Source organism: Dendrobates tinctorius, unplaced genomic scaffold, assembly GCF_039654945.1.
Source record: "Dendrobates tinctorius isolate UK_male_01 unplaced genomic scaffold, ASM3965494v1 ptg000251l, whole genome shotgun sequence".
NCBI lineage: Eukaryota > Metazoa > Chordata > Amphibia > Anura > Dendrobatidae > Dendrobates > Dendrobates tinctorius.
The window spans coordinates 13,085,371-13,112,381 of NW_027361918.1; the positions used below are offsets into that span (position 1 = coordinate 13,085,371).

The 27,011-nt window shown below is 43.4% G+C and overlaps 1 long non-coding RNA gene and 13 other non-coding genes across 14 annotated transcripts; all 14 read right to left on the reverse strand.

Moving 5' to 3' along the window:
* Window positions 1–5,176: 5,176 nt before the first annotated feature.
* On the reverse strand, window positions 5,177–5,250 carry TRNAV-CAC (transfer RNA valine (anticodon CAC)). The gene has a single exon. It is a non-coding gene; the product is annotated as a tRNA-Val (tRNA).
* Window positions 5,251–6,176: 926 nt separating this feature from the next.
* Window positions 6,177–6,249, reverse strand: TRNAV-UAC (transfer RNA valine (anticodon UAC)). Its single transcript has one exon. It is a non-coding gene; the product is annotated as a tRNA-Val (tRNA).
* A 97-nt stretch (window positions 6,250–6,346) lies between these two features.
* Window positions 6,347–6,419, reverse strand: TRNAV-CAC (transfer RNA valine (anticodon CAC)). The gene has a single exon. It is a non-coding gene; the product is annotated as a tRNA-Val (tRNA).
* Window positions 6,420–6,505: 86 nt separating this feature from the next.
* On the reverse strand, window positions 6,506–6,578 carry TRNAV-AAC (transfer RNA valine (anticodon AAC)). The gene has a single exon. It is a non-coding gene; the product is annotated as a tRNA-Val (tRNA).
* A 1,097-nt stretch (window positions 6,579–7,675) lies between these two features.
* Window positions 7,676–7,748, reverse strand: TRNAV-AAC (transfer RNA valine (anticodon AAC)). The gene has a single exon. It is a non-coding gene; the product is annotated as a tRNA-Val (tRNA).
* A 768-nt stretch (window positions 7,749–8,516) lies between these two features.
* On the reverse strand, window positions 8,517–8,589 carry TRNAV-UAC (transfer RNA valine (anticodon UAC)). The gene has a single exon. It is a non-coding gene; the product is annotated as a tRNA-Val (tRNA).
* Window positions 8,590–8,686: 97 nt separating this feature from the next.
* On the reverse strand, window positions 8,687–8,759 carry TRNAV-CAC (transfer RNA valine (anticodon CAC)). The gene has a single exon. It is a non-coding gene; the product is annotated as a tRNA-Val (tRNA).
* An 86-nt stretch (window positions 8,760–8,845) lies between these two features.
* TRNAV-AAC (transfer RNA valine (anticodon AAC)) lies at window positions 8,846–8,918 on the reverse strand. Its single transcript has one exon. It is a non-coding gene; the product is annotated as a tRNA-Val (tRNA).
* A 3,182-nt stretch (window positions 8,919–12,100) lies between these two features.
* LOC141065438 (uncharacterized) lies at window positions 12,101–12,728 on the reverse strand. The gene is made up of 3 exons (XR_012226414.1): window positions 12,581–12,728; window positions 12,412–12,480; window positions 12,101–12,210 (listed from the first exon to the last, which is right to left on the reverse strand). It is a non-coding gene; the product is annotated as an uncharacterized lncRNA (long non-coding RNA).
* Window positions 12,729–16,307: 3,579 nt separating this feature from the next.
* Window positions 16,308–16,380, reverse strand: TRNAV-UAC (transfer RNA valine (anticodon UAC)). Its single transcript has one exon. It is a non-coding gene; the product is annotated as a tRNA-Val (tRNA).
* A 4,856-nt stretch (window positions 16,381–21,236) lies between these two features.
* Window positions 21,237–21,309, reverse strand: TRNAV-UAC (transfer RNA valine (anticodon UAC)). The gene has a single exon. It is a non-coding gene; the product is annotated as a tRNA-Val (tRNA).
* Window positions 21,310–21,565: 256 nt separating this feature from the next.
* TRNAV-AAC (transfer RNA valine (anticodon AAC)) lies at window positions 21,566–21,638 on the reverse strand. Its single transcript has one exon. It is a non-coding gene; the product is annotated as a tRNA-Val (tRNA).
* A 1,938-nt stretch (window positions 21,639–23,576) lies between these two features.
* TRNAV-UAC (transfer RNA valine (anticodon UAC)) lies at window positions 23,577–23,649 on the reverse strand. The gene has a single exon. It is a non-coding gene; the product is annotated as a tRNA-Val (tRNA).
* A 256-nt stretch (window positions 23,650–23,905) lies between these two features.
* Window positions 23,906–23,978, reverse strand: TRNAV-AAC (transfer RNA valine (anticodon AAC)). The gene has a single exon. It is a non-coding gene; the product is annotated as a tRNA-Val (tRNA).
* Between the last annotated feature and the right edge of the window lie 3,033 nt (window positions 23,979–27,011).

Here is a 27,011-nt window from a genome sequence, read left to right on the forward strand (position 1 = left end):
GCAGGTCAGCCACACACACAGCTGGTGACCAGGAAGCTGGGCCATCAGGTGTTCCCCTGTCCCAGGTCTCTGCCACTGGTTATGCGGGCACTACCCGCCAGCGGCAGAGGGCCTTGGACAGGAATGTCTTGCCCGAGTTTATGCATTTGAGCGAGGCCTTTAATTCCAGCCTCAAGTCAATGTCCGACAGAGTTGAAAGCGGTTTTGCACTCATGGAACGTGGTTTTAACCACTTTGAACACCGCTTCAATTCTGTAGAACAGCGCCTTGACCGTCTGGAGGCCGACCTCAACAGACCAGCACACCATTTTTTTAGTAAGATTGAAAAGGGCATGGCGGAACACCTTAGTCCTGAGCAACAGCTGAATGTGCTGCAGGCCTGCAACAATGCTTTCTTGCAGGCTATGCAGCATAATCGGTACAGTCAGCAGTCAGTGGTGTCATTTCCACCTGTGCCACCATTGACTCGCTTCACCTCACTACCGACTTGTGCTGCATACCACTGCACGGACACCTCTATTCAAAGCCAGGACACCCACCGTTACACCACCACAAGTCTGAGTGCAGCTGGTCACTTCACCGACACCACCATGGCAAGCGCTGCTCCTGTCTGGAGCACCACCGCCACTCCCATGCATGCGTGGAGCTCAGCCACCACTAGGCAAACATGGAACAGCCCTGCCGCTACAACAACATGTAGTAGCCCTGCCACCACCACTCTGCAAACCTGGACCATCACTGCCGCCACCAGTCCTCCTGCAAGGACGAGCACTGCCAACGAAGAGCAGCAGCAGCAGCCACCTCAGCAGCAGCAGCCACCTCAGCAGCAGCAGCAACCACCTCAGCAGCAGCCACCACAGCAGCAGCAGCAGCCACCACCGCAGCAGCCGCCACCTCAGCAGCAGCAGCAGCCACCTCAGCAGCAGCAGCCACACCAGCATCAGCAGCCACCTCAGCAGCAGCAGCCACCTCAGCAGCAGCAGCCACACCAGCAGCAGCAGCCACCTCAGCAGCAGCCGCCACCTCAGCAGCAGCCGCCACCTCAGCAGCAGCAGCAGCCACACCAGCAGACGGGGGACCTACACTCAATATTTGCCCCTAGTTCAAGGCGAAATCTATCAAGGCGGGCATTGGGCCAAAGTCGTTCCAGGCACACAAGCCTACGGCGACATGCCATTACAACTAATGTACCTGACCAGATTTCCTCTCCTCCAAGTGTTCCTAGTTTAATTCCCTTAACTGGACTACCTTCCCCCACAAGTTTTGTTGCCCCTTCCCCTCAAACACCGTCTTCAACTTCAAGTGTTGCATATTCCCTGCACACCCCCAAATTGAAACCATCTGCCCCCAAACGCCGTAAAAAATAATTTTTTGGTTTACTTTTTTTGATTAAAAATAAATTTACATTTGTGGTTCACCATTAAAAAGTTTCATTAATGTTGTTTGCGCCGGTCACACACACTGATGGGTAAATACATGTTAAAAACCAACCCAAGGCCTAGTATAGTCATATGTGAAATACCACGGCCTAGTATAGTCATACCAAGGCCTAGTGTAATAACTCTAGTTTTACCAACTTGGATCTGGTTTCATGAAAAACAAACTGTTGAAACTTGTCTAAAAAATAAGTTTCTTTCTAGTTTCACCAGTTTGTTTTTTGTGAAACAAGATGCTAGTTGTTAAAAATCGAGTTATTACAGTAGGCCTTGGTATGACTATACTAGGCCGTGGTATTTCACATATTACTATACTACTAGCCCCAAGGCCTACTATACTCATATTTGAAATACCACGGCCTAGTGTAGTCATTCCAAGGCCTAGTGTAATAACTCTAGTTTTACCAACTAGAATCTGGTTTCATGAAAAACAAACTGTTGAAACTTGTCAAGTTTCACCAGTTTGTTTTTCGTGAAACAAGATCCTAGTTGGTAAAAATCGAGTAGGCCTTGGTATGACTATACTAGGCCGTGGTATTTCACATATGACTATACTAGTAGGCCCAAGGCCTACTATACTCATATTTGAAATACCACGGCCTAGTATAGTTATTCCAAGGCCTAGTGTAATAACTTGTAAGTTGGAATGGAGCAGATTACATTCATCCACTCAATGCTGACTTGTATTCGCCATTGACTTTCATTGGGGTTGGGTTTTGAGGGTTGTGTTTTGAGAAAATCACATACTTTTTTTTCAACTAGTTGCACAATTTTCTCTTGAAAAAATTTGGTTTCCTGATTCATGGCCTGCAGCTTTGCTCGTTCCAATATATTTCACGCAGACTAGCAATGCTGCATTTTAACTCGTATGTGTATTTACCTGCCCAGGTGTGTGAACATCAAAAAATTCAGTTATACATGGGAAGTTTTTTATTTAATTGGAGTTTAAAAAATATAGTGCACTCAGTAATGGTATCAAATAAGGTTTTTTATTACCATAAACAAACAAAAACATTACACCATTTCATCTTGCCAGTGCACCCGTCCTACATCAGAAATAAAGTAGGCCGCAAATTGGTCCCTCATTTGGCCAACTTCAACGGATGACCTGAGAGTGTGCTGAGTGAATTCAGGCAATGGGTTAGGAGCATCATCGTCCAGTTCAAAGGTCGGGTGCTCTTTAGCCATCACAAAGTTATGTAGAACCACACAGGCCTTCACCACCTCATCGACTGTTTCAAGTTTAAGATTAATGGCCGTGCCCAGAATTCGCCATCTGGAGACAAGAATCCCAAAAGCACACTCGACAGTTCTTCTGGCCCTGGTCAGCCTGTAATTAAATATTTTTTTGGTGTGGTCCAAGTCACGGCTGGAGTAGGGTTTCAGTAAGTTTCCGCACATTTGAAAAGCCTCATCGCCAACCATTACAAAGGGCAGTGGCGGAGCTTCGGTGTGAGGAAGAGGCCGTGGCATAGGGAAATTAAATTGGTTGCCATACAACCTCCGGCCCATGTCTGAGTTTTTAAAAGCCTGTGAGTCATTACCACAGCCAAATGCTCCAATGTCCACTGCTACAAACATACATCCGGCATCCGCAATCGCCATGAGTACTATTGAAAAGTACTTTTTGTAATTATAGTACTCAGATCCCGTTCTTTGGGGTTTGATGATCCGTATGTGTTTACCATCAACAGCTCCCAAACAGTTGGGAAAATTGCATACTGTCCAGAATTTGTCAGCAATTTCCATCCACTTTTCAGCGGTGGGCAGGGGCATAAATTCTGGACAAAGAACATTCCAGAGAGCCCGGCAGGTGTCAGCAACAATTCCAGACAAGGTAGAGATTCCAATACGGTACTGGAAGTGTAGTAAAGATAGGGTTTCTCCAGTCGCCAGGAATCTGTGAACAGACAAAGAAGTAAAATTAATATTTATGTATATTATTTTAAAAAACTATAAAATAAAATATTAGTACATTCACGAAAACTAATTACCCAAGGTTTTGAATACTAAATTTAAAAAAAAACCATCAGACCGCACCCCTTGGTTTTTAAAACATACCGTAATGTCACCAGTAGCCGTTCCTCAGGAGGAATCGCACGACGGAGCTGTGTGTCCTGTCTCTGGATGGATTGTTGGACACGAGCAAGCAAATCCATGAAACTTTCGTGGGACATCCGGATATAATCTGTAAATTTCTCCGGGTTTGCCTGTAGCTCGCTGTAGAGGGTGTGGTATGCCCCACGGCTCTCCCGGAGTTCAACAATCGGATGTATCCACATACGCCGCCGTCTTCGCTGCCTCTCTCTCTTCCTTTGTTCATGGCAAGCAACTGCATACGCCTGAGCCATCGCGATGTCCAAATCCAAGTTGAAGTGAAAACTCTTCCAGCGCAGATCCATGGTCACGAGAAGAATCAAGCAAATGTGAAGAATACTGTAGACAGGGTCTATATATTAACATACCACACCCACAATGCAGTCCCATTGGTCTTGTGTGTTGTTGATTGGTTGTTTTTTCTGTTTTGTGGGGTTTTTACAAAATCTGTAAAAAAACGCAAACGCACAAAAAACGCATACAAACGCGCAAAAACGCTGCGTTTTTTTCCTGCATGCGCATAAAAATGCTTGAAAAAAACGCAGCGTTTGTATGCATTTTTTTAATGCGTTTTTTTGCGGGAAAAACGCGCTGCAAAAAGAAGCAAGTGTGAAACTAGCCTAACAGCGTGTTTCTGCCCAGTTTCTAACTGGGGACCTTTCGCGTGTTAGGCGAACGTGATAACCACTACACTACAGGAACCTGCTGTGGAAGGTTACTGTGGTCATGACGAGCCATCGAGAACAAAGACTTAACGTCAAAAGCTTTAATATCAACGCCTAATGTCATGCTTCTATCCAGTTTCGAACTGGTGACCGTTCGCGTGTGAGGTAAACGTGACAACCATTATACTTCAGAAACTCCATGCAAAGCTAAAGATGTTTAAACATGCTGAAATGAACTTGAAAAAGAAAAAAAAACAGCCAGCCAAAGTCAAGAGGTCTTCCTCTATGTCTGAAGACAGGACAAAGTGCAGTTTGCTACACAGGAACCTTTCATTTGTAAGGCTATTGGAGAAAAAGAACAAACAGCGAAACAAAACCATGCTCCACAAAACATTCTCATGCCTTTGTCCAAAAGCCAAAAAGAAAAAGCACCTAGATGCCTGCTTTCGCACCTTGATCCTATCAGGTGTTACTTGAATTAGGAACACTTAGACACTGTCAAAAACACACATGCTTGCCAAAAGCAAAAACGGGTAGAAATAATCACATTGGTAAAAGTAATGCTCATTAAACCAGCAATAGAATATGCTAACTAAGGCTAATTAAGCCAACAATATACGTTTGTGATCAAAATAAAGAAAAGCCACATGTTTCTGCCCGGGATCAAAACAGGGAACTTTCAGGAGGATGGCAAACAGGACAATCACTACACTACAGTAACCAGGCAAGAGCGTTTACTGTGGTCACGGCAAGCATTAAAGATCAAGCACTCATTGTCAAAAGTGCTAGTTTGCTAGAGGAATGCTGTGTTTCTGCCCAGTTTCGAACTGAGGACCTTTCTCGCGTAAAGCGAACGTGATAACCGCTACACTACAGAAACCAACCGATTCAAACAAACAAAAAATGCTGTGGTCATGGCAAGCAATAAAGAACAAGCACTGAAAGTCAAAAAGATCGTTTTCCAAGAGAAAAAAGCTATGTTTCTGCCCAGTTTCGAACTGAGGACCTTTCGCGTGTGAGGCGAACGTGATAACCGCTACACTACAGAAAACGGATGCAAGCGTTTACTGTGGTGACAACAAGCAATCGAGATCAAGAACTGAAAGTCAAAAGCTTGGATAACAAAGGGTAACAGCGTGTTTCTGCCCAGTTTCGAACTGGGGACCTTTCGCGTGTTAGGCGAGCGTGATAACCACTACACTACAGAATCCAGCTGCGGAATGTTACTGTGGTCATGACGAGCCATCGAGAACAAAGACTCAACATCAAAAGCTTTAATATCAACACCTAATGTCATGCTTCTATCGAGTTTCGAACTGGGGACCGTTCGCGTGTGAGGTGAACGTGACAACCACTACACTTCAGAAACTCCATGCAAAGATAAAGATGTTTAAACATGCTGAAATGAACTTGAAAAAGAAAAAAACAGCCAGCCAAAGTCAAGAGGTCTTCCTCTATGTCTGAAGACAGGACAAAGTGCATTTTGCAACACAGGAACCTTTCATTTGTCAGGCTATTGGAGAAAAAGAACAAACAGGGAAACAAAACCATGCTCCACAAAACATTCTCATGCCTTTGTCCAAAAGCCAAAAAGAAAAAGCACCTAGATGCCTGCTTTCGCACCTTGATCCTATCAGGTGTTACTTGAATTAGGAACACTTAGACACTGTCAAAAACACACATGCTTGCCAAAAGCAAAAACGGGTAGAAATAATCACATTGGTAAAAATAATGCTCATTAAACCAGCAATAGAATATGCTAACTAAGGCTAATTAAGCCAACAATATACGTTTGTGATCAAAATAAAGAAAAGCCACATGTTTCTGCCCGGGATCAAAAAAGGGAACTTTCAGGAGGATGGGAAAATGGACAATCACTACACTACAGTAACCAGACAAGAGCGTTTACTGTGGTCATGGCAAGCATTAAAGATCAAACACTCATTGTCAAAAGCACTAGTTTGCAGGAGGAACGCTGTGTTTCTGCCCAGTTTCGAACTGAGGACCTTTCACGTGTAAAGCGAATGTGATAACCGCTACACTACAGAAACCAACCGATTCAAACAAATCAAAAATGCTGTGGTCATGGCAAGCAATAAAGAGCAAGCACTGAAAGTCAAAAAGATCGTTTTCCAAGAGAAAATGCTGTGTTTCTGCCCAGTTTCGAACTGGGGACCTTTCGCGTGTGAGGCGAACGTGATAACCGCTACACTACAGAAACCAGATGCAAGCGCTTACTGTGGTGACAACAAGCAATCGAGATCAAGAACTGAAAGTCAAAAGCTTGGATACCAAAGGGTAACAGCGTGTTTCTGCCCAGTTTCGAACTGGGGACCTTTCGCGTGTTAGGCGAACGTGATAACCACTACACTATAGAAACCGGCTGCTGAAGGTTACTGTGGTCATGACGAGCCATCGAGAACAAAGACTCAACGTCAAAAGCTTTAATATCAACGCCTAATGTCATGCTTCTATCCAGTTTTGAACTGGGGACCGTTCGCGTGTGAGGTGAACGTGACACCCACTACACTTCAGAAACTCCATGCAAAGCTAAAGATGTTTAAACATGCTGAAATGAACTTGAAAAAGAAAAAAACAGCCAGCCAAAGTCAAGAGGTCTTCCTCTATGTCTGAAGACAGGACAAAGTGCATTTTGCAACACAGGAACCTTTCATTTGTAAGGCTATTGGAGAAAAAGAACAAACAGGGAAACAAAACCATGCTCCACAAAACATTCTCATGCCTTTGTCCAAAAGCCAAAAAGAGAAAGCACCTAGATGCCTGCTTTCGCACCTTGATCCTATCAGGTGTTACTTGAATTAGGAACACTTAGACACTGTCAAAAACACACATGCTTGCCAAAAGCAAAAACGGGTAGAAATAATCACATTGGTAAAAGTAATGCTCATTAAACCAGCAATAGAATATGCTAACTAATGCTAATTAAGCCAACAATATACGATTGTGATCAAAATAAAGAAAAGCCACATGTTTCTGCCCGGGATCAAAACAGGGAACTTTCAGGAGGATGGCAAACAGGACAATCACTACACTACAGTAACCAGACAAGAGCGTTTACTGTGGTCATGGCAAGCATTAAAGATCAAGCTCTCATTGTCAAAAGCACTAGTTTGCAAGAGGAACGCTGTGTTTCTGCCCAGTTTCAAACTGAGGACCTTTCGCGTATAAAGCGAATGTGATAACCGCTACACTACAGTAACCAACCGATTCAAACAAATCAAAAATGCTGTGGTCATGGCAAGCAATAAAGAGCAAGCACTGAAAGTCAAAAAGATCGTTTTCCAAGAGAAAAAGCTGTGTTTCTGCCCAGTTTCGAATTGGGGACCTTTCGCGTGTGAGGCAAACGTGATAACCGCTACACTACAGAAACCAGATGCAAGCGCTTACTGTGGTGACAACAAGCAATCGAGATCAAGAACTGAAAGTCAAAAGCTTGGACACCAAAGGGTAACAGCATGTTTCTGCCCAGTTTCAAACTGGGGACCTTTCGCGTGTTAGGCGAAAGTGATAACCACTACACTACAGAAACCGGCTGTGGAAGGTTACTGTGGTCATGATGAGCCATCGAGAACAAAGACTCAACGTCAAAAGCTTTAATATCAACGCCTAATGTCATGCTTCTATCCAGTTTCGAACTAGGGACCGTTCGCGTGTGAGGTGAACGTGACAACCACTACACTTCAGAAACTCCATGCAAAGCTAAAGATGTTTAAACATGATGAAATGAACTTGAAAAAGAAAAAAACAGCCAGCCAAAGTCAAGAGGTCTTCCTCTTTGTCTGAAGACAGGACAAAGTGCAGTTTGCAACACAGGAACCTTTCATTTGTCAGGCTATTGGAGAAAAAGAACAAACAGGGAAACAAAACCATGCTCCACAAAACATTCTCATGCCTTTGTCCAAAAGCCAAAAAGAAAAAGCACCTAGATGCCTGCTTTCGCACCTTGATCCTATCAGGTGTTACTTGAATTAGGAACACTAAGACACTGTCAAAAACACACATGCTTGCCAAAAGCAAAAACGGGTAGAAATAATCACATTGGTAAAAGTAATGCTCATTAAACCAGCAATAGAATATGCTAACTAAGGCTAATTAAGCCAACAATATACGTTTGTGATCAAAATAAAGAAAAGCCACATGTTTCTGCCCGGGATCAAAACAGGGAACTTTCAGGAGGATGGCAAACAGGACAATCACTACACTACAGTAACGAGACAAGAGCGTTTACTGTGGTCAAGGCAAGCATTAAAGATCAAGCACTCATTGTCAAGAGCGCTAGTTTGCAAGAGGAACGCTGTGTTTCTGCCCAGTTTCGAACTGAGGACCTTTTGCGTGTAAAGCGAACGTGATAACCGCTACACTACAAAAACCAACCGATTCAAACAAAAAAAACATGCTGTGGTCATGGCAAGCAATAAAGAACAAGCACTGAAAGTCAAAAAGATCGTTTTCCAAGAGAAATAGCTGTGTTTCTGCCCAGTTTCGAACTGGGGACCTTTCGCGTGTGAGGCGAACGTGATAACCGCTACACTACAGAAACCGGATGCAAGCGCTTACTGTGGTGACAACAAGCAATCGAGATTAAGAACTGAAAGTCAAAAGCTTGGATACCAAAGGGTAACAGCGTGTTTCTGCCCAGTTTCGAACTGGGGACCTTTCGCGTGTTAGGCGAACGTGATAACCACTACACTACAGAAACCGGCTGCGGAAGTTTACTGTGGTCATGATGAGCCATCGAGAACAAAGACTCAACGTCAAAAGCTTTAATATCAACGCCTAACGTCATGCTTCTATCCAGTTTTGAACTGGGGATCGTTCGCGTGTGAGGTGAACGTGACAACCACTACACTTCAGAAACTCCATGCAAAGCTAAAGATGTTTAAACATGCTGAAATGTACTTGAAAAAGAAAAAAACAGCCAGCCAAAGTCAAGAGGTCTTCCTCTATGTCTGAAGACAGGACAAAGTGCATTTTGCAACACAGGAACCTTTCATTTGTCAGGCTATTGGAGAAAAAGAACAAACAGGGAAACAAAACCATGCTCCACAAAACATTCTCATGCCTTTGTCCAAAAGCCAAAAAGAAAAAGCACCTAGATGCCTGCTTTCGCACCTTGATCCTATCAGGTGTTACTTGAATTAAAGGCCTTTTACACTAAGCAACGCACCAGCGATAACGATAGCGATCCGACCAGGCATAGATCGCTGTTGTGTCGTTACGTGATCGCTAGGTAGCTTTCAAACAGTCCACTCTCGTCAACGACTCTAGAGAGATCAGCGATCTGCATAGCGACCTCGTTGCTCGTTGAGTACCTTTCACATTACTAAACAAAAAACGATTCAGACCTCGGTGGGCGTGCTTCAGCGTTTAATTTACAACGCCCCCCAAAGCGCCGATTGTTGGTCACCGCTGCGCTGTCATTGGCCGGCGTCGTCATTAAAGAGGACGTAATAGCGTTACAGTTTAAATCTCTGGAGCGCCGTGGTTAGCTTCTAAACCAGCATTTTTCTCCCTAGAGACAAAAGTGCATTTTTGGTTAGATTTCGCTATTCGTCCTTCAGCAACCCTCTTGAAGAATCATCATCGTTGGTTTTTTTCAAATACCTCCATTTTTAAGATCATCTTAAGAATCAACAGTGCAAATTTTTTTATATTTTTTCTCTATAACTTTCGGATTTTTCGCAACGTCAAAGGTAAGTTTATTTTGGTTCCAAAGTTTTATTTTTTTTTATGCCCTTTTTTTTGTTTTATTTTATCGTTTTATTTTAGTTTAGTGTAGAAACCGCGCCCGCCCCCATTTTTGTAATTGTTGAACGGGATACCTTTCTAGGACAGCGACCAAGCTTATGCGATTCAAACTCTTTTTTATTGTGTCTATGTTCATTTTGTCCATATGCACATGTCCGAGCAGCCATTTTAGTTTTGAAACCGCGCCCGCCCCCATTTTTGTAATTGTTGAACGGGATACCTTTCTAGGACAGCGACCAAGCTTATGCGATTCAAACTCTTTTTTATTGTGTCTATGTTCATTTTGTCCATATGCACATGTCCGAGCAGCCATTTTAATTTTGAAACCGCGCCCACCCCCATTTTTGTAATTGTTGAACGGGATACCTTTCTAGGACAGCGACCAAGCTTATGCGATACAAACTCTTTTTTATAAAATGTATGTCCGTACCTAAATGAAAGAGTTCTCACCATTTCCTTTCTTTTTTATTACAGATGGCATCAAGTAGCCAAGTTGCAAACAGCCAAGACTTCATACGCCTATTTATTGAGATGTATCGGTCACTGCCCTGCCTCTGGAAGGTGAAGTCTCCAGACTACAGTAACAAATACAAGAAGAAGGTTGCATATGAAAAACTTGTACATCTATATAAAGAAAATCACCCTAGCAAAACGGTTGATGAGGCTGTTATTAAAAAAAAAATTCAAGCTCTACGCACTGTGTTCAAGAAGGAATTGAACAAGGTGGAAAAGTCTACAAGGTCGGGGCGGGTACCGATGAAGTGTATGTTCCGAAGTTGTGGTACTACAACTTGCTAGAGTTTACGCGAGACCAGGAAATCCCCAGGGTTATGCACTGTTCTATGTCACTGCCACAAGAGGAAGAAACAGTGACACGGCCTGATTCCCCTCTAGTCGATGTAAGTATGTTTTGGGTTTCCCTCCAATATCCTATGATACATATATATGTACATGGTACAGTTGAGTTTTATTCATTAAGTTGATGATTTGAAACTTTGTTCACAGCTGATACCTCTTCATTTTAAATTGGTTTATCATAAGATAATTTCTACAAATTGTCGATGTCAGTACATAGCCAGTACCAATGTTCACACCCCCTCTTAATAAATTATTGTTATGTGTTTACAAAACACTCGTTTTACTTTTTCTGTGTTTTAACCAAGTTTTTCTGTTCTTGCAGCATGTAACAGAAGAGGTGTCACCTACACCATGTGTAATTCCTGAAACCCCTGCAACATCAAACCCAACTGACGAGGAGGCAGAGGAGGCAAGTGTGTCCGTGGGAGCGTACACTGTGCAAAGGCGTCACCCTGTGAGTAGAAAAAGAAAGGCCACCGCTCCACCTTTTCCTGAGTTTGTCGATATAGCAAAGAACATATTGGTGCTGCAGGAAAAGCAAGCCATTGGGGGCTTTGCACACATGGTGGACGAAAGACTTCGGTCTCTGGACGTTACGCAAAGGCTTCAGGCTGAGAGAATTATATTTGAAGCGCTAAATAAAGCTGCTGTTGGACAACTAAAAGACAGTTATATTCTTGTGGATTCCCAAGCAATGTCAATAACCCCATGGCCGCAGACACAAGAACATGTCACAAGCACGCCAAGAAGGGTGATTCAGCCGCTACACAGCATGAACTTTGGAACCCCACATTTGCAGTCTGGCCCATTCATAAATCCTGGAAGGCAGCAACTGAATGACTCAGACTTTAGTTACACTCAATTATAGTTTTTATGTTTACTTGTTGTATTAACAAAATTGTTTGGCTTTTCTTTTTTGTTTGTTTATAAAAAATAAAAATTGAAATTTAAATTTTTGCATTACACATGACTACAATTTCAAGTCCTTTCTAGACTGAGACAAAAATTGTTTTGCCACGCGATAAAGGCAGGTTTTCTAGTCTGGTGTTTAGTTAATTGCCTGCAATTATCTTGTTACGTGGAGTGTTCCATCTTTAAAATTGTGTTATGTCCCAATAGTAATTTTAAACTGTGTCAGTTTCTTTTTTTATTTTTATTTAGGCTTTTTAATTTCTTTCTTTATGACTGATTTTTAAACAAACCATTTTAGTTTAACATATGTCAACATGACATAGACAATTTTTGTAAACAAAAAAAAAAAATTAATTAAATGTTATCACCCTGCGGTTGGGCTGCCACAAATTGGTCCAGCATCACTCCGAGTTGGTGTAACGCAGACATCGCCCTCCTGTGTGCTGCCAAGAGTTCAGGTAAGGTTGGTATTTCTGTTAAGGAAATTTACATTGTTGATGGCGGTTTTGTAAATGTGCATGCATACGGTGCCATAGTATGTGGAGCAGCATATGGTGGCATAATTTGGGTTTGGTAGCAAATGGGGCCATATCCTATGGATCGCAATATGGGGCCATAGTGTTAAGTGGCAGCAGATGGGTGCATACGGTTCATGCTTGTGGTCAAACACTTACGTTTTTGTTGCGCCTCTGACTCTTCAGATGAGGAGATAACAGCCCTTCCACGTCGAGTGGCAACACGTACTAGAAAAGAAAATGTATAAATATAGAATATGCCAGCAACTGTTACACAAATTATAATTTCTCACATGTTAAAAAAAAAAAAAAAAAAAAAGTTGATTACCGGAGGTCGAGTCAGCTCCAGCTTCCCGGAGTGATACTGGAGAAAACACACCAATTGGGGATCAATTGGAGGAAGCAATTTGTGGTTGAGGCGTTGAGGGGGGCGAGGGGGTCCTTACGGGCTCAGGTATCTAAAAATATGAAATTGAGCATTGAACATTTCCAAAGCGGTGAAAACATAAATAAAATGAAACGGTATTGTAATACTCCATTATTGTTTCCTCCCTGGAATAAACTTTGGTTTTTATTTACCGTTCGGCTTATGTGAACCATGACTTCTTTCCCCCCCCCCCCTATTCTTGTATTTTTCAACCCAATAAAAATACTAATAACATGAACAAATGCATTTTATACACTTACGGACTCTGCTTCAGGAGATGCTTGCACCGCCGGGCTTGCGTGTGCTGCGGGGGCTGTTGGTGCTGCAGGTGCTGATGGGGCTGGGGCCGCCGCATGCGCCGCTGTTTGGAAAAAAACAAAACTGAGCGCAAAACCACTTATATTTGCGTTGTGCAATTTCACATGTGCGAATCAAATTATATATTTTTTTTTTACACTGTAAACCCTGTTGAAAAAAAAAAAAAAAAAAACAAAACATATGTTTAAAACATACTATGTGGAACACTCACCTCGGTCCCTCCGCACTTGTTGTTGGAGGCTGGTGAGGAGGTCTCTTGAGCGAAAGCGCAGATCTGCCAGTTTTTTCCTGATTTGCGTTGTGGTGCGCTCAACTCCGAACCGGCGTAACAGTCCTCGCCTGATCCTCCGCAACACAGCCCGCTTGTGTCTCATGGGGTGTGCATGCGCCTGTCCACACGCATAATCGCGCCTCTCCATCTCCTGTACCAGGAAACGCATTTCGGCCTCCCCCCAAGGTGTAGCTCTCTGTCTACCAGCCATTGCTTCCTGTTTTGCTTTCACAACGCAGCAGGGACGGCCACAAGAACGTCGTGACGTCACGACGTTTTCCCGCCTCATTTGGTGACGCTACTGCGTACTTTTAGTTATGGTACTACTGCGCGCTTATCGGTGACGCTATAGCGTCCACTTAAGGGCGGTTGTAAAATGGCGTGCTAACGGATCGCTACAGTGCTGATACTGTGTCGCAGGGCTATGTTATCTTTTTTTTCTTTTAAAAACCAGTAACACTTTGGAAAGTAGCAACTATGTGAATTTATTGTTGTTGTTATCACACAAGAATGAAATAAACATGTTAAATAAACACTTTTGCTGTCTAGATTTCATGCTGCCAAGTAACAGCACCAGGCCCATTAAAATATTGGCAGTATTGGTCCCTGCAGGCCTTAGCATCATCACGGTTTCTTCCCCTTGCCAGTGCTTGAAGTCCAGGTACTGCGGGATCATTGTCGCGCCACCTACCAAGAAGAACCTGACCATTTGTAGTGTCAACAGAGTCCACAAAGGCAGGCGGAGTGTAATCATTCGCATCACGGCGCCGCAGAAAATTGTGCAGCACGCAACAAGCCATAACGACCGAGTCAATGGATTCCAACTTTAGGTTTATGGGTGTGTGGAAAATCCGAAAGCGGCTGGCCATGATGCCAACCGCATTCTCAACAACCCTTCGTGCCCTTGACAAACGGTAGTTAAATATACGTGTTTGCTCCTTCACACTTTTTTGTTGGTACGGTTTCAGCAGATTCGCATGCAGCGCGAAGGCTTCATCACCGACAAAAACAAAGTTGAGGTTGCCGGTTGTCTCTGTGTTGGGAGGCAGGTTCAGGTCATAATTGGTCAATCGCTCTCCAAAAAGTGTATGTTCTAACACTCCACCATCTGAAACCCTGCCGTTCATGCCAACATCAACATTTATGAACTCATAGTTTGCATTAACAAGGGCCATAAGGATTACACTAAAATAGCCCTTATAATTGTAAAAATAGGATCCACTGTTCGGCGGTTGGGTGATCCTCACATGTTTACCATCCAAAGCCCCCCCACAGTTTGGGAACTGCCAAAGCCGCTCAAAATCAGAGGCAATATTTTTCCACTCCGCCACTGTTGTAGGAAACTGGATGTAGCTCCTGAGGCTTTGAACTATGGCATTGCATGTTTCAGGAATCAAACTGCTGAGCAGTGACAAAGAAACGGCAGAAGAAAATTGCAGATCTTTCAGTGATCGTCCGGTGGCCAGGAATCTCAGCGTCACAGTCAATCGTTCGTCTACCGGCACAGCAGCTCGCATTTTGGTATTTCTCCTTTCAATCAATGGCGTCACCCTGGCTAGTAAAAATTTGAAAGAGTCCTCTGACATCCGCAGATAGTTCTTGAAATCCTGAGGATTGTTCTCCTGCAGTTCTCTTACGAGCTGCATGTGTGAGAATTCGGACCTCTTCGCCAACCACTCTCTGGTCCACATGCGCCGCTTTCTTTTGGACCGCCTCTCTTGCATCTGTGCCTCTTCATGTAGCCGACCAGCCTCCAACACCAAAGCAGCAGCCACAATAGCACGTTCTGCGCCGTTCATGATATACAAACTGCAACATAAAATAAAATCAATAGACGATTTGGTAACAAGAGCTTCATTTGTAGAAAGCCAACACAATAATCAATAAAAGTATTACTCTAAAAAACACCTTGCATGGTACTATTGAAATACATACCTGGCAAACAGAGTTGTTCTTTTGATGAATAAAATGAATCCACTAATAAAAGCGCAATAGCGATTGCAATAGGGACGCCGAAGCAACCGCGTTGTGAAAGCCGTTAAAATATAAACGCTGTAGCGACTCACACTGGAACGTTTAAGCCAAACCGGTTAACATCCAATATGCATGGGAACAAAGTGTTGAATGAGGCGTTCCAGCGTTGTCTTTTATAGCTTTTTTGTCAGATACATTTCGCACATTGTCAGCGCTGTAAAGACCAATAGGGAAGAGGAGGCGTGGCCGGTAAGTCACGCCTGTGTCGCTGAGCCATGCGTCATTATTGACGTCACTCATCGTTTTTAAAGCTTCAAACACAACGATAATTACTGAACAGCGGGACGTCAGCGATGGAAAAATGTACCTGCACATTCGAGCACGATCAGCGATAGCCGACGGGGGGTCCGGTCGCTGCTACCTTTCACACTTAACGAGATCGCTAGCGTGATCGCTGTCGCGTCACAATATCGGTGTCGCTTGAGCGATATCACTAGCGATCTCGCTTAGTGTAAAACCCCCTTCTTCAAACACAACGATAATTACTGAACAGCAGGACGTCAGCGATGGAAAAATGTACCTGCACATTCGAGCACGATCAGCGATAGCCGACGGGGGGTCCGGTCGCTGCTACCTTTCACACTTAACGAGATCGCTAGCGTGATCGCTGTCGCGTCACAATATCGGTGTCGCTTGAGCGATATCACTAGCGATCTCGCTTAGTGTAAAACCCCCTTTAGGAACACTTAGACACTGTCAAAAACACCCATGCTTGCCAAAAGCAAAAACGGGTAGAAAAAATCACATTGGTAAAAGTAATGCTCATTAAACCAGCAATAGAATATGCTAACTAAGGCTAATTAAGCCAACAATATACGTTTGTGATCAAAATAAAGAAAAGCCACATGTTTCTGCCCGGGATCAAAACAGGGAACTTTCAGGAGGATGGCAAACAGGACAATCACTACACTACAGTAACCAGACAAGAGCGTTTACTGTGGTCATGGCAAGCATTAAAGATGAAGAACTCATTGTCAAAAGCGCTAGTTTGCAAGAGGAACGCTGTGTTTCTGCCCAGTTTCGAACTGCGGACCTTTCGCGTGTAAAGCGAACGTGATAACCGCTACACTACAGAAACCAACCGAGTCAAACAAACAAAAAATGCTGTGGTCATGGCAAGCAATAAAGAACAAGCACTGAAAGTCAAAAAGATCGTTTTCCAAGAGAAAAAGCTGTGTTTCTGCCCAGTTTCGAACCGGGGACGTTTCGCGTGTGAGGCGACCGTGATAACCGCTACACTACAGAAACCAGATGCAAGCGCTTACTGTGGTGACAACAAGCAATCGAGATCAAGAACTGAAAGTCAAAAGCTTTGATATCAAAGGGTAACAGCGTGTTTCTGCCCAGTTTCGAACTGGGGACCTTTCGCGTGTTAGGCGATTGTGATAACCACTACACTACAGAAACCGGCTGCGGAAGGTTACTGTGGTCATGACGAGCCATCGAGAACAAAGACTCAACGTCAAAAGCTTTAATATCAACGCCTAATGTCATGCTTCTATCCAGTTTCGAACTGGGGACCGTTCGCGTGTGAGGTGAACGTGACAACCACTACACTTCAGAAACTCAATGCAAAGCTAAAGATGTTTAAACATGCTGAAATGAATTTGAAAAAGAAAAAAACAGCCAGCCAAAGTCAAGAGGTCTTCCTCTATGTCTGAAGACAGGACAAAGTGCATTTTGCAACACAGGAACCTTTCATTTGTCAGGCTATTGGAGAAAAAGAACAAACAGGGAAACAAAACCATGCTCCACAAAACATTCTCATGCCTTTGTCCAAAAGCCAAAAAGAAAAAGCACCTAGATGCCTGCTTTCGCACCTTGATCCTATCAGGTGTTACTTGAATTAGGAACACTTAGGCCTGTTTCACACTTGCTTTTTTTTGCAGCGCGTTTTTCCCGCAAAAAAACGCATTGAAAAACGCATACAAAAGCATACAACTGCTGCGTTTTTTTCAAGCATTTTTATGAGCATGCATGAAAAAAACGCAGCGGTTTTAAGCGTTTGTATGCGTTTTTAGTGGGTTTTTACCGCGTTTGCGTTTTTTTCCAACATTAGGTGGCCACTCACACTAGCCCAAACCATGACTTTACTAACCCTAACCCTGACCCTAACCCTAACCCTAACCCTGACCCTAACCCTAACCCTAACCCTTAAAAAACCATACTTAACCCTAACCCTGACCCTAACCCTAACCCTAACCCTGACCCTAACCCTTAACCAAACCATACTTAACCTTAACCCTAACCCTAACCCTGACCCTAACCCTAACCCTAACCCTAACCCTAACCCTGACCCTAACCCTTAACCAAACCATACTTAACCCTAACCCTAACCCTAACCCTAACCCTTAACCAAACCATACTTAACCCTAACCCTGACCCTAACCCTAACCCTTACCCTGACCCTAACCCTAACCCTAACCCTTAACCAAACCATACTTAACCTTAACCCTAACCCTAACCCTAACCCTGACCCTAACCCTAACCCTAACCCTAACCCTTAACCAAACCATACTTAACCCTAACCCTAACCCTAACCCTGACCCTAACCCTTAACCAAACCATACTTAACCCTAACCCTGACCCTAACCCTAACCCTAACACTGACCCTAACCCTAACCCTAACCCTAACCCTTAACCAAACCATACTTAACCTTAACCCTAACCCTAACCCTAACCCTAACCCTGACCCTAACCCTAACCCTGACCCTAACCCTTAACCAAACCATACTTAACCCTAACCCTGACCCTAACCCTAACCCTAACCCTAACCCTGACCCTAACCCTAACCCTACACCCCCTTAACAAACCCTAACTTTACCCAAACCCCTAAATTTCATTGTCTAAACTAATGGTAAAAAAAAACGCATGTGCAAAAAAACGCATACATAAGCATGCCAATGCGCACATATGCTCACCATAGACTTATAATGGGTGTCTTGCTGTAAAAAAACGCATTGCGCGCGCATGCGTTTTTTTGAGGCAAATCGGACGCACAAAAAATGCAACAAGTTGCATTTTGTGCGCCCGAGCGCATACCGCAAAAAAACGCATGCTCGGTAAAACGCGTACAAACGCATGTGTATGTGCACATAAGCGCATCCCATGCAAAGTATAGGGAAAAAAAAACGCATGCACTATTTAGCGCTAAATTACCGCGAAAAAAAACGCAAATGTGAAACCAGCCTAACAGCGTGTTTCTGCCCAGTTTCATACTGGGGACTTTTCGCGTGTTAGGCGAACGTGATAACCACTACGCTACAGAAACCGGCTGCGGAAGGTTACTGTAGTCATGACGAGCCATAGAGAACAAAGACTCAACGTCAAAAGCTATAATATCAATACTTAATGTCATGCTTCTATCCAGTTTCGAACTTGGGACCGTTCGCGTGTGAGGTGAACGTGACAACCACTACACTTCAGAAACTCCATGCAAATATAAAGATGTTTAAACATGCTGAAATGAACTTGAAAAAGAAAAAAACAGCCAGCCAAAGTCAAGAGGTCTTCCTCTATGTCTGAAGACAGGACAAAGTGCATTTTGCAACACAGGAACCTTTCATTTGTCAGGCTATTGGAAAAAAGAACAAACAGGGAAACAAAACCATGCTCCACAAAACATTCTCATGCCTTTGTCCAAAAGCCAAAAAGAAAAAGCACCTAGATGCCTGCTTTCGCACATTGATCCTATCAGGTGTTAGTTGAATTAGGAACACTTAGGCCTGTTTCACACTTGCTTTTTTTTGCAGCGCGTTTTTCCCACAAAAAAACGCATTAAAAACGCATAAAAAAGCATACAACTGCTGCGTTTTTTTCAAGCATTTTTATGAGCATGCATGAAAAAAACGCAGCGTTTTTATGCGTTTGTATGCGTTTTTAGTGCGTTTTTACCGCGTTTGTGTTTTTTTCCAACATTAGGTGGCCCCTCACACTAACCCAAACCATGACTTTACTAACCCTAACCCTGACCCTAACCCTAACCCTAACCCTGACCCTAACCCTAACCCTAACCCTTAACCAAACCATACTTAACCCTAACCCTGACCCTAACCCTTAACCAAACCATACTTAACCCTAACCCAAACCCTAACTAACTTTAACCCTAACCCTAACACTGACCCTAACCCTAACCCTAACCCTGACCCTAACCCTAACCCTAACCCTTAACCAAACCATACTTAACCCTAACCCTGACCCTAACCCTTAACCAAATCATACTTAACCCTAACCCAAACCCTAACTAACCTTAACCCTAACACTAACCCTGACCCTAACCCTAACCCTAACCCTAACCCTGACCCTAACCCTTAACCAAACCATACTTAACCCTAACCCTGACCCTAACCCTGACCCTAACCCTTAACCAAACCATACTTAACCCTAACCCTAACCCTAACCCTGACCCTAACCCTAACCCTAACCCTGACCCTAACCCTAACCCTAACCCTAACCCTGACCCTCACCCTTAACCAAACCATACTTAACCCTAACCCTGACCCTAACCCTGACCCTAACCCTAACCCTAACCCTGACCCTAACCCTTAACCAAACCATACTTAACCCTAACCCTGACCCTAACCCTAACCCTAACCCTTAACCAAACCATACTTAACCCTAACCCTGACCCTAACCCTTAACCAAAACATACTTAACCCTAACCCAAACCCTAACTAACCTTAACCCTAACCCTAACCCTAACCCTAACCCTAACCCTGACCCTAACCCTTAACCAAACCATACTTAACCCTAACCCTGAACCTAACACTGACCCTAACCCTTAACCAAACCATACTTAACCCTAACCCTGACCCTAACCCTGACCCTAACCCTAACCCTAACCCTGACCCTAACCCTAACCCTAACCCTGACCCTAACCCTAACCCTAACCCTAACCCTGACCCTAACCCTTAACCAAACCATACTTAACCCTAACCCTGACCCTAACCCTGACCCTAACCCTAACCCTAACCCTAACCCTGACCCTAACCCTTAACCAAACCATACTTAACCCTATCCCTGACCCTAACCCTGACCCTAACCCTTACCCTAACCCTAACCCTAACCCTGACCCTAACCCTTAACCAAACCATACTTAACCCTAACCCTGACCCTAACCCTAACCCTAACCCTAACCCTGACCCTAACCCTTAACCAAACCATACTTAACCCTAACCCTGACCCTAACCCTAACCCTAACCCTGACCCTAACCCTAACCCTAAACCCCCTTAACTAACCCTAACTTTACCCAAACCCCTAAATTCCATTGTCTAAACTAATGGTAAAAAAAAAATGCATGTGCAAAAAAACGCATACATAAGCATGCCAATGCGCACATATGCTCACCATAGAATTATAATGGGTGTCTTACTGTAAAAAAACGCATTGCGCGCGCATGCGTTTTTTTGAGGCAAATCGGACGCACAAAAAATGCAACAAGTTGCATTTTGTGCGCCCGAGAGCATACCGCAAAAAAACGCATGCGCGGTAAAACGCGTACAAACGCATGTGTAAGCGCACATAAGCGCATCCCATGCAAAGTATAGGAAAAAAAAATGCATGCGCTATTTAGCGCTAAATTACCGCGAAAAAAAACGCAAATGTGAAACCAGCCTTAGACACTGTCAAAAACACACATGCTTGCCAAAAGCAAAAACGGGTAGAAATAATCACATTGGTAAAAGTAATGCTCATTAAACCAGCAATAGAATATGCTAACTAAGGCTAATTAAGCCAACAATATACGTTTGTGATCAAAATAAAGAAAAGCCTCATTTTTCTGCCCGGGATCAAAACAGGGAACTTTCAGGAGGATGGCAAACAGGACAATCACTACACTACAGTAACCAGACAAGAGAGTTTACTGTGGTCATGGCAAGCATTAAAGATCAAGCACTCATTGTCAAAAGCGCTAGTTTGCAAGAGGAACGCTGTGTTTCTGCCCAGTTTCGAACTGAGGCCCTTTCTCGTGTAAAGCGAACGTGATAACCGCTACACTACAGAAACCAACCTATTCAAGCAAACAAAAAATGCTGTGGTCATGGCAAGCAATAAAGAACAAGCTCTGAAAGTCAAAAAGATCGTTTTCCAAGAGGAAAAGCTGTGTTTCTGCCCAGTTTCGAACAGGGGACCTTTCGCGTGTGAGGCGAACGTGATAACCGCTACACTACAGAAACCAGAAGCAAGCGCTTACTGTGGTGACAACAAGCAATCGAGATCAAGAACTGAAAGTCAAAAGCTTGGATGCCAAAGTGTAACAGTGTGTTTCTGCCCAGTTTTGAACTGGGGACCTTTCGCGTGTTAGGCGAACGTGATAACCACTACACTACAGAAACCGGCAGCGGAAGGTTACTGTGGTCATGACGAGCCATCGAGAACAAAGACTCAACGTCAAAAGCTTTAATATCAACGCCTAATGTCATGCTTATATCCAGTTTCGAACTGGGGACCGTTAGCGTGTGAGGTGAACGTGACAACCACTACACTTCAGAAACTCCATGCAAAGCTAAAGATGTTTAAACATGCTGAAATGAACTTCAAAGAGAAAAAAACATCCAGCCAAAGTCAAGAGGTCTTCCTCTATGTCTGAAGACAGGACAAAGTGCATTTTGCAACACAGGAACCTTTCATATGTCAGGCTATTGGAGAAAAAGAACAAACAGGGAAACAAAACCATGCTCCACAAAACATTCTCATGCCTTTGTCCAAAAGCCAAAAAGAAAAAGCACCTAGATGCCTGCTTTCGCACCTTGATCCTATCAGGTGTTACTTGAATTAGGAACACTTAGACACTGTCAAAAACACACATGCTTGCCAAAAGCAAAAACGGGTAGAAATAATCACATTGGTAAAAGTAATGCTCATTAAACCAGCAATAGAATATGCTAACTAAGGCTAATTAAGCCAACAATATACGTTTGTGATCAAAATAAAGAAAATCCACATGTTTCTGCCCGGGATCAAAACAGGGAACTTTTAGGAGGATGGCAAACAGGACAATCACTACACTACAGTAACCAGACAAGAGCGTTTACTGTGGTCATGGCAAGCATTAAAGATGATGAACTCATTGTCAAAAGCACTAGTTTGCAAGAGGAACGCTGTGTTTCTGCCCAGTTTCAAACTGAGGACCTTTCGCATGTGAAGCAAACGTGATAACCGCTACACTACAGAAACCAACCGATTCAAACAAGCAAAAAATGCTGTGGTCATGGCAAGCAATAAAGAACAAGCACTGAAAGTCAAAAAGATCTTTTTCCAAGAGAAAAAGCTGTGTTTCAGCCCAGTTTCGAACTGAGGACCTTTCGCGTGTGAGGTGAACGTGATAACAACTACACTACAGAAACCGGATGCAAGCGCTTACTGTGGTGACAACAAGCAATCGAGATCAAGAACTGAAAGTCAAAAGCTTGGATACCAAACGGTAACCGCGTGTTTCTGCCCAGTTTCGAACTGGGTACCTTTCTCGTGTTAGGCGAACGTGATAACCACTACACTACAGAAACCGGCTGCGGAAGGTTACTGTGGTCATGACGAGCCATCGAGGACAAACACTCAATGTCAAAAGCTTTAATATCAACGCTTAATGTCATGCTTCTCTCCAGTTACGAACTGGGGACCGTTCGCGTGTGAGGTGAACGTGACAACCACTACACTGCAGAAACTCCATGCAAAGATAAAGATGTTTAAACATGCTGAAATGAAATTGAAAAAGAAAAAAACAGCCAGCCAAAGTCAAGAGGTCTTCCTCTATGTCTGAAGACAGGACAAAGTGCATTTTGCAACACAGGAACCTTTCATTTGTCAGGCTATTGGAGAAAAAGAACAAACAGGGAAACAAAACCATGCTCCACAAAACATTCTCATGCCTTTGTCCAAAAGACAAAAAGAAAAAGCACCTAGATGCCTGCTTTCGCACCTTGATCCTATCAGGTGTTACTTGAATTAGGAACACTTAGACACTGTCAAAAACACACATGCTTGCCAAAAGCAAAAACGGGTAGAAATAATCACATTGGTAAAAGTAATGCTCATTAAACCAGCAATAGAATATGCTAACTAAGGCTAATTAAGCCAACAATATACGTTTGTGATCAAAATAAAGAAAAGCCACATGTTTCTGCCCGGGGTCAAAACAGGGAACTTTCAGAAGGATGGCAAACAGGACAATCACAACACTACATTAACGAGACAAGAGCATTTACTGTGGTCATGGCAAGCATTAAAAATCAAGCACTCATTGTCAAAAGGACTAGTTTGCAAGAGGAACGCTGTGTTTCTGCCCAGTTTCGAAGTGAGGACCTTTCGCGTGTAAAGCGAACGTGATAACCACTACACTACAGAAACCAACCGCTTCAAACAAACAAAAAATGCTGTGGTCATGGCAAGCAATAAAGAACAAGCACTGAAAGTCAAAAAGATCGTTTTCCAAGAGAAAAAGCTGTGTTTCTGCCCAGTTTCAAACTGAGGACTTTTCGCGTGTGGGACAAACGTGATAACCGCTACACTACAGAAACAGGAAGCAAGCGCTAACTGTGGTGACAACAAGCAATCGAGATCAAGAACTGAAGGTCAAAAGCTTGGATACAAAAGGGTAACAGCGTGTTTCTGCCCAGTTTCGAACTGGGGACCTTTCGCGTGTTAGGCGAACGTGATAACCACTACACTACAGAAACCGTCTGCGGAAGGTTAATGTGGTCATGACGAGCCATCGAGAACAAAGACTCAATGTCAAAAGCTTTAATATCAACGCCTAATGTCATGCTTCTTTCCAGTTTCGAACTGGGGACCGTTCGCGTGTGAGGTGAAAGTGACAACCACTACACTTCAGAAACTCCATGCAAATCTAAAGATGATTAAACATGCTGAAATGAACTTGAAAAAGAAAAAAACAGCCAGCCAAAGTCAAGAGGTCTTCCTCTATGTCTGAAGACAGGACAAAGTGCATTTTGCAACACAGGAACCTTTCATTTGTCAGGCTATTGGAGAAAAAGAACAAACAGGGAAACAAAACCATGCTCCACAAAACATTCTCATGCCTTTGTCCAAAAGCCAAAAAGAAAAAGCACCTAGATGCCTGCTTTCGCACCTTGATCCTATCAGGTGTTACTTGAATTAGGAACACTTAGACACTGTCAAAAACACACATGCTTGCCAAAAGCAAAAACGGGTAGAAATAATCACATTGGTAAAAGTAATGCTCATTAAACCAGCAATAGAATATGCTAACTAAAGCTAATTAAGCCAACAATATACGTTTGTGATCAAAATAAAGAAAAGCCACATGTTTCTGCCCGGGTTCAAAACAGGGAACTTTCAGGAGGATGGCAAACCAGGGGAAGAGTCTTGAGGAGATCATTTGCATATTCCCAGTGCCTTCTGGGATAAGTGAAGAGTCTCTGCGAGCTCAACGATCACTGGGTTTTGGCCGTTGCAGCTGAAAAGAGGAAATCGGAAAACCAGGGGAAGAGTCTTGAGGAGATCATTTGCATATTCCCAGTGCCTTCTGGGATAAGTGAAGAGTCTCCGCGAGCTCAACGATCACTGGGTTTTGGCCGTTGCAGCGAAATTTGGCTCATCTTTCATCGTTTTTAAGAAATCTCAAGATGGAAGAGGCCAGGAGCCATTTGGTGAGCTGCATTTCTTGCTACATGTTCACAGATTTACCAGTGGAAAAGCCAAACTTCACATGCCACAAATGCAAGCTTGTGTCCCTGTTGGAGGAAAAGTTGCAAAATCTCGAAGAGAGGTTAGCTACGTTGAAGATCATTAAGGAAGGTGAAGAGTTCTTGGACAGAGCAGAATTATCTCTTCATGTTACAGAAAGAGAAGAAATTCGAAGTGCACCTGAAGAAACAGAGGAATGGAGACATGTGACCCAGAGAAGCAGGAGGATCAGGAGGCAGTCAGCACCCATACTGCTCAGGAACCAGTACCAGGCTCTCACGCAGGAAAACGATGAAGAAATACATCAGGATAAGACTTTGCCAACAAACAGCAACCTTGTACGCCTTCAGAGTCCTCCTGGATGGAGAAAGAAAAATGTTGTGAAGAAGAAACGGAGAGTGGTGGTCATGGGGGATTCCCTGCTGAGAGGAACAGAGGCCGCTATCTGCAGACCGGATATAACTACAAGAGAAATGTGCTGTCTTCCAGGTGCAAAAATTAAAGATGTGTCTGACAGGATATCAGGACTCTTCAGACCTACAGATGACTACCCATTCCTGCTACTACATGTGGGGACAAATGACACTGCAAGAAACGACCTGGAAACCATCTGCAGAGACTTTGAAGACTTAGGCAAGAAAGTGAAAGAACTGGGAGCGCAGGTGGTCTTCTCTTCCATCCTCCCAGTGGATGGCCATGGAACAAGGAGGTGGAATAAGATTCTGCAGGTGAACAACTGGCTACGTCGATGGTGCCGTCAGCAACGATTTGGATTTCTGGATCACGGAGTGAACTACTTATACGATGGACTACTTGCTAGAGATGGGGTGCACCTTACGAAGACTGGAAAGCATGTATTTGGAAGTCGCCTTGCTACACTTGTAAGGAGAGCTTTAAACTAGAACAACATGGGAAGGGAAGCAAAAGACCAGAAAAAGCCATACACCTGACAAATGCTATTGAGAACTCTGCTATTAGAAGTGGAAAGGAAGAACAAAGACGAAAGAATCTAATTAATAAAAATAATGGAGAAAGAGAAACCAATCACAAACTAAAATGTTTCTATACTAATGCACAAAGCATGGGCAACAAACAAGGAGAATTGGAACTACTAACACAGGAACAGAAATATGATGTAATTGGAATCACTGAAACTTGGTGGGACAATACACATGATTGGAATACAAGACTAGAAGGATACAACTTATTTGCAAGAAATAGACTTGATAAACGAGGAGGGGGTGTCGCATTGTATGTTCGAAACGCGTATATCTGCACAGAGATTGAAGCTTCAGAGACTGGGAGTTCTGTGGAAACTGTTTGGGTAAGAATACAAGGACAGAACAATGGAAAGGACACCATTGTAGGCATTTACTACAGGCCGCCTGTGCAAGCCGAAGATATAGATGAACTCTTTATGCATCAGATGGCCAAGTTCTCCAAAAAATATGACATAGTTGTCATGGGAGATTTCAACTATCCAGACATTTGTTGGGAATCTCTCTCAGGCAAAACTAACAGGTCAAGGAAATTCTTATCCTCTCTTGCTGACAACTTTATCTTCCAAAAGGTAAGGGAGAAAACAAGGGGAACTGCTACCTTGGATCTAATCCTTATAAACAGGGAGGAAATGGTTGAGGAGGTAAAAGTGGCTGGGACCCTAGGAGGTAGCGACCATGCTATTTTAGAATTTTGGATTACTAGAGGTGGAAGACCTGTGAAGACTCAGACGTCAAGGTTAGATTTCAGAAAGGCAGATTTTAAGGGATTCAGAAAGAGAATTGGAGGGATCCAATGGCTGGATATCCTTAAAGACAAAAATGTCCAGGAAGGATGGGAAATCTTGAAAAATGAAATTCTCAAAGCACAGTTGTTAACAATTCCGAAAAGAGGGAAGAATAGGAAGCATTTAAGGAAACCAGGATGGATGAACACAGAACTTAAGCACATGCTAAAAAGGAAGAAAAAAATGTTTATAAAATGGAAAGAGGGAGGCATATCTAAAGAAGAATATAATGCTGTCTGCAGAACCTGCAGGGCAC